Raw genomic sequence first — 7,176 nt, forward strand, 5'->3', positions numbered from 1 at the left:
AGCTGAGGTTTCTGAAGAGCCTGCCTCTCAGTACTGTCAGAGCTTTGAAGCAGACAAAGGTAGACATTTTAAGCGTTGTGTTCAGTCAGCATGACCAAAGAGTTCACTTGGGCAGGATGTGGGTGGAATCAGACCAGACCTTTGATGGCAATGGTTCTGGCTGCTAACCTTCTTTGATGAGCAAAGAACACAGTCCACACTTCACTTAGAAGGAAACATGCCTCTCCCAATCCCTCTTTGCTTAATTCCACCAACTTGAAATAAATATAAAGGAATACATAATTGGTGGAGTGATGATGGGGATTTTTATGCACATCTAATGTCCAAAAAAAAAAGTACCGTAAACCTAGCTTGAGCTGGGGGCTGGTATATAATTCAGCAGTTAAGGGTGTGCCCTGCTCTTCCAGAGGTCCTGGGTTCAGTTCCCAGCATCCATGTTGAAAGGCTCACAACCACCTGTAACCCCAGCTTCACCTCTTCCAGTATCTGCAGGCACTTACATGTGCATGACATACATAGACATAAATAAAACACAAAAATAAATCACCTTAAAAATACATAGCTTGAGCTTAGTAAATGCTGTTTTTATTACTAGTACTATTTTTATAATTAGAATTTGTTTAATTGAAGTATCAGTGAAATTAAACTCAGATACTCAGATCCTTGGGGGGTGGGAACCTGCATGATTAAAAATCTGATAATCCTAGCACTCGGGAGGCAGACACCAAGTGCATCTCTGTGAGTTCTAGGCCAACCTGATCTAGGTCTACAGAGCAAGTTCCAGGACAGGCACCAAAACTAGAGAGAAACCTTGTCTCAAAAAAAAAAGAAAAGAAAAAGAAAAAAATTGATACTGGGCTCAGTGGTTAAGAGTGGGTGCTGCTCTTGCAGAGAACCTGAGCTCAGTTTCCACCAATTTGCAGTTGCCTGCAACTCCAGTTCCAGGGCCTCTGATGCCTTTGATCTCTTCTGCTCCTGCACCCATGTGTATACACAACCACATATAAACACATAAGCATAGTTAAAAATTATAAATCTTTTTTAAAAAGAAAAAGCCTGATAGTATTTGGACTGGGGTGATGGCTCAGTTGGTAAAAGGCTTGCTATGCAAGAACCTCAGTTTGGGTCCCTATCACCCACATTAAAAAGCCCAGCATTTAGTGTATGCCTCTAACCCCAGAGCTGGGCAGTGAGGGCAGAGGTGGAGGATCCTTGGGGTGTGCTGAGGACCTATGTAGCCAGAGAGATTCCAGTTCAGTAGGAGAGCTTATCTCAAAACTGAGATAGAACGCAATAGAAGATGCTTAGTCAACCTCTGACCCTTCACACAGAGACACTCGAACACATACACTGTGCGTGCGCGCGCGCGCACACACACACATTTTGTAAACTGATACTATTTAATTTTTTATAATAGATAAATGCATGTGTATGTACATACGTATGTGTCTGTGTAGCTTTTACACAAACAGTGTCAATCAGCACCTGTGGCTCTGTATCTCCCATTTTCATCACCACATCTTCAGTGTTAGAATATATAACTTGCTCATTTTTTTTGTTTTATTTATTTATTTATTTATTTATTAAAAATTTCTGCCTCCTCCGATTCCATTTCCCTCCCACTCCCTCCACTCTCCCTTCTCCTCCCTCTCCAGTCCTAAGAGAAGTCAGGGTACCCTGCCCTGTGGGAAGTCCAAGGCCCTCCCTGCTCCATCCAGGTCTAGGAAGATATGCATCCAAACAGACTAGGCTCCCAAAAAGCCAGTACATGCAGTAGAATCAAAACCTGGTGCCATTATCATTGGCTTCTCAGTCAGCTCCCATTGTCAGCCACATTCAGAGAGTCCGGTTTGATCACATACTCATTCAGTCCCAGTCCAGCTGGCCTTGGTGAGCTCCCATTAGATGAGTCACACCGTCTCAGTGGGTGGACGCACCCCTCACGGTCCTGACTTCCTTGCTCATGTTCTCCCTCCTTCTACTCTTCATCTGGGCCTTGGGAGCTCAGTCCAGTGCTCCAATGTGGGTCTCTGTCTGTATCTCCATCCATTGCTAGATGAAGGTTCTATGGTGATAAGCAAGATATTCATCAGTGTGGCTATGGGAGAAGGCCAGTTCAGGCACTCTCTCCTCTGCTGCCCAAGGACCTAGCTGTGGAAATCCCCTTGGACACCTGGGAACTCCTGATAACAAAACCACACAAAGACTCAACCAAGAAAGAGAATTACAAACCAATCTCACTCATGAACATCGATGCAAAAATTCTCAATAAAATACTGGCAAACCAAATCCAAGAACACATCCAAAAAATTATACATTATGATCAAGTAGGCTTCATCCCAGAGAGACAGGGCTGGTTCAACATACAAAAATCTATCAATGTAATTCATCATATAAATAAACTGAAAGAAAAAAAAACATGATCATTTCATTAGATGCTGAAAAAGCATTTGACAAAATTCAACACCCCTTTATGATAAAGGTCTTGGAGAAATTAGGGATACAAGGTTCATTCCTAAATATAATAAAAGCAATATACAGCAAGCCGACAGCTAACATCAAATTAAATGGAGAGAAACTCGAAGCCATCCCTCTAAAATCAGGAACAAGACAAGTCTGTCCACTCTCTCCATACCTCTTCAATATAGTGCTTGACGTTCTAGCAATAGCAATAAGACAACATGAGGAGATCAAGGGGATTCGAATTGGAAAGGAAGAAGTCAAACTTTCGTTATTTGCAGATGATATGATAGTGTACATAAGCGACCCCAAAAACTCTACCACATAAATAACTTGTTCATTATTTATGAAGGCCGAATATTGCATATGAACCAAATCTAACCTCTTTCCTGCTGAAGGACCTTTGGGTGGCTTCTGGTTTGTTTCTCTGACTCTCAAAGCTGAGATGAGCATCCTGGCACAGGGTCATTTCAAATCCCTTTGCGAAATCTACTCCAGACCCTTTTCTCATTCGTCTTAGTAGACTGTTCCCGCAATTATTTTAGCTTTGCAGTCTGTCATCCAATGTATTTTATATGTGTGCTATATATTACATATACCATCACACAGTTATGTATGTATGTGAGTGAGTTCAGGGTATGTGCACCCCACAGTGTGTGTATGAGGAGAGCAGGTGATAACCTCAGATGTCCCTCTTGATCTGCCATGTTGTTTGGAACTGCATAGGCCCGGCTAGGTGGCCTACAAGCTTCTGAAGAGTCTCCTGCCCCTCCTCCATCTCCGCATAAGAGCTCTGGCATTACAAATATGCATGTCACCATGTCCAGCTTTACCTGGGTCCCAGGATCTGAACTTGAGACTTCACATTTACAAGGCAATTCCTTTACCAACTGAGTCATCTCCAAGCACCAATATGTTTTATTTTCTGGGTGTAGATATTAAAAACTAATTGTGGAGTTACTTAGCTGCATGGTAAAATATCAAATTGTTTTATTTATTATTATTGCATGTGGCATTATGGATGTACATACTGCAGCATGTCTGTGGAAGTCAGAGGACAAATTGTGAGAGCTGATTCTCATCTTCCATCATGTGGGCTCCAGGATCAAATGTGGGCTGCCCGTTTCTCATGGTTAGCATGAAGCATGGCCCTGTTTCAGAATATTCTTCTTTCTTAGTTGCTTAGGTAGAAGTGAAAGGGGTGGGTAAGTGGTAGCAGGAGAAGATGGCGGTCTCCACGGGAGTTAAAGTTCCTCGGAATTTTCGCTTGTTGGAAGAACTTGAAGAAGGACAGAAAGGAGTAGGTGATGGTACGGTTAGCTGGCCCTTGAAGATGACGAAGACATGACACTCACAAGGTGGACAGGCATGATCATTGGGCCACCAAGGACAAACTATGAAAACAGAATATATAGTCTGAAGGTAGAATGTGGATCTAAATACCCAGAAGCTCCTCCATCCATTAGATTTGTAACAAAAATTAATATGAATGGAATCAATAATTCCAGGGGAATGGTGGATGCACGAAGCATACCAGTATTAGCAAAATGGCAAAATTCCTATAGCATTAAAGTTGTCCTCCAAGAGCTAAGACGTCTAATGATGTCCAAAGAAAACATGAAGCTTCCACAACCACCAGAAGGACAAACGTTCAACAACTGAGTTTAGTGGATCCCAAACTTGTCTTAAATCAACAGCCTTCTACTCATGTTAATGTCTTGATTAAATATCACCAGGCAAAATACCCACACATTAAGTAAAAGAATTCCAGCTGGTAAACATGACCTGGACAGCTGTAAGAATATATTTAATATATGTACAGCTATTATGTTTTCAGGTAACAGGAGAAGTGCGGCACAATTCTTCTTTCCCTTCTTAGAGCACTGTCATGTAGACATGAGCCTGAAGTATTCAAAATTGAATTCAGGTTTTCAAGACAAAAGCACGGCAAAGGAGTGTCAGGTGGCAGTGGAAACCTTTGTCTTTCTGAACAATAAAGTCTCAAGAAGAGCAGAAATGGCATGCCTTATCCATGCTTAGACTACAGAACTGTTTAAAGTAGCAGGTATAATGAGTAGTCACAGTTGTGTTAACTCGAAGTGGTGCGGGTGTGGGTGCTGACTACTATAGCATCAAAATAGCTTCAGGATTGTTTTGATACCTGTATTTATAATAAAAAGATGTTTGGGGTATTGATGAATCTCTGTTAAAAGCTGTTCCCATTTGTTCCATGTAACAGACATGATAAATATTTGTTTACAGTCTTTGTTTAATAAAACATGCTTAGAGGTTTTAAGTGAAGCAACGAAAAGGAAATAGGTGTATGGATATGTGATTTCAGATCAAAGTTAGTCTTAAATGTAAATAAAATGCGGAATGTGTCCTCAAAAAAAAAAGAGGGGGTGGGTAAATGATTAAGAGACAAATAGAAAGTCCCAATCAAAGTGCCATCATAGTGTCATTTCATATGGAGGTTATGATCAGAATCGAGGCATGAGTTTGTACAGTCAAAGAGTAAGGAAACACAACATGGCACACTTCACCTCAAACTCAGAAGGCCTCACATTTCACGATTTACATCAAAAGTTCGGGTAACAAGAGTCAAGTGTGATGGTACAGCCCTCTAATACGAGCACTTGGGGAGTCTGTTGTCAGCCTGCATTCCATGGGTCCCTGTCTCAGAGTGGAGGGAGAAGCCTGGAGAAGCCAGCCTCTCTCAGGTGCACTTAGTTGCCTTCTCAAATGCTCTTCGAGGCCTCAGAATCAGCATCAGCTGGGCGCTCCCTGAATGGCTGATGCCTGGCTTTCTGTAGATCTGCTGAGTCAGGGTCTGTGACTGCCAGCAGTCTGTCCTAACAAGCTTTCCAGGAGGTTCAGGAGCACACAGCTTCACTGGGCTACAGCACCTCGGTAGACTTTGAACTTCAGAACCAGATTGCGTGAATTTGAATTCCATTTCTCTCATAAACCAGCCCTTTGAGAATGTGGCATTTGGTCGTACTATTAAAACTGTGCCCAGGCCTCTGAGAAACAAAGCTGGAGGTAGTGTCTGTTTCCCATGTGCTCACTCATACTCACGAAGCACTAGAGGTAGTGTCCGTTTCCGATGTGTGTGCACTCATACTCACAAAGCACTTAGAATGGCGTTTGTTACACCGCAGCTGCTCTGAAGGCACTTCCTGCATTACAGGAGTGTAGCAATAGCCTACTAAATGCTTCTGGAGCCTGCAAACAGCAGAAGCACAAACCTGCGTCTCATATCAGACGAGCTATCATGCCGTACATGCATGTGTGCACTCACTCATCAAATCTGCATTTTAAAAAATTCAAGTTGAAGCCACGGTGTCCCAGTTAGTGTTCTGTTTTGTTTTGGTCAGTTTGATACAGCTGCTGTCACCTGAGAAGCGGGAATCTTGAGGGATAAATGCTTCCCTTCCATCAGATTGGCCTGTGGGTAAGCCTGTGGGGCATCTTCTTAATTGGTGATAGCTATGGAAGGGTGTGCCTGTTGTGAGTCACACTGTCCCTGGGCAGTGGGTCCTAGGAACTATCAAAAAGCAGACTGAACCAGTCACCAAGAGTGTGTCAGCAAAAAGTGTGGCTTCTGCTTCAGTTCCTGCTTGCAGGTTCCTGCTCTGACTTCCTTTCATCATGGATGGTAAGATGTAAGATGTTTTTCTGGTGTGAGCCTCTCCCTTCCTGTAAGCTGTAAGGCAAAATGAACCTTTTTCTCTCCAAGCTGCTCTGATCCCAGTCACAGAAGTCTAAGTAAGAACCACGGCGAAATTGAGGGAAAACCACTATTCAAGAGAAAAGGGTATTTGAACAAAAAACAGTAGGAAGAATCCTCAAAACGATCCCTCATTGCCAAAGATTGCAACTTTCCCCCTAGTCAGAACAGTACTTACTACACACAAACAGTGGTAAATTGATTATTATGTCATAGTCTGCTCCAGTTTTGCCCAACGTGAGTATTTAAAGAGAGATGTAAAGTCCACAGTAGGGATTTTGATGGTTTGTGAAAGAAGTCACCCTTTAGATAAAGTAGAAGGAAAACAAGCACACTGCAGGGGGGCATGGGAGGCATGGCAACATAGAGCTGTGGGCACACAGTGATGGGCTGTGTGTGTGGTGGGGGTGGACGGATATGGATAAAACAACAAACCAAAAAAAAAAAAAAAGCCTGTGTTAAAGGAAAAGCAAAGCCTGTTTACATTTGAATTATTTTTCAAGTTTTCATGAATGCAGACATGCAAGGATCACGTATGGACATTAGGTGGCAGACCATACCCACAAACCAGTGTAAGAAACCAGCACCCCCCTCAGCTCTGGCAATGCATGATGTGCTGACTGAGATGCTTTCTGAGAAGTGCATCATTAGGCGACCTCATGCTCGTGGGCGCACCCCGGGCTGCACTTGCATAAACCCGTATGGGAGCCTCCTATATGCCAAGGCCCTCTCTCCGTGGTGTAGTCTAATGCTCCTGAGCCACAAACCTGCACAGACATAGTACTCAAACTGCCATACAGTGGTAAACGCGTGTGCATCTAAACACAGAGAAGGCACAGTAGAGTTCAGTAGGAAAGATTTTTAAATGCTGCAGTGTGCTTGTATGGAGTAGTTAGCATGCATGGAACCTGCAGGACAGGTGTTCCTTTGGAAAAGCCAGTGGGTGAGCAATGACAGAGTGGGAAGGTCTATGACATTACTGTGCA

The 7,176-nt window shown here is 43.0% G+C and overlaps 1 pseudogene; it reads left to right on the forward strand.

The window, feature by feature from the left end:
- Positions 1-3,685: 3,685 nt before the first annotated feature.
- LOC130872902 (ubiquitin-conjugating enzyme E2 variant 2-like) lies at positions 3,686-4,122 on the forward strand (annotated as a pseudogene).
- The last annotated feature ends 3,054 nt before the right edge of the window (positions 4,123-7,176 follow it).

This window comes from Chionomys nivalis, chromosome 4, assembly GCF_950005125.1.
Source record: "Chionomys nivalis chromosome 4, mChiNiv1.1, whole genome shotgun sequence".
NCBI classification, from domain to species: Eukaryota; Metazoa; Chordata; class Mammalia; order Rodentia; family Cricetidae; genus Chionomys; species Chionomys nivalis.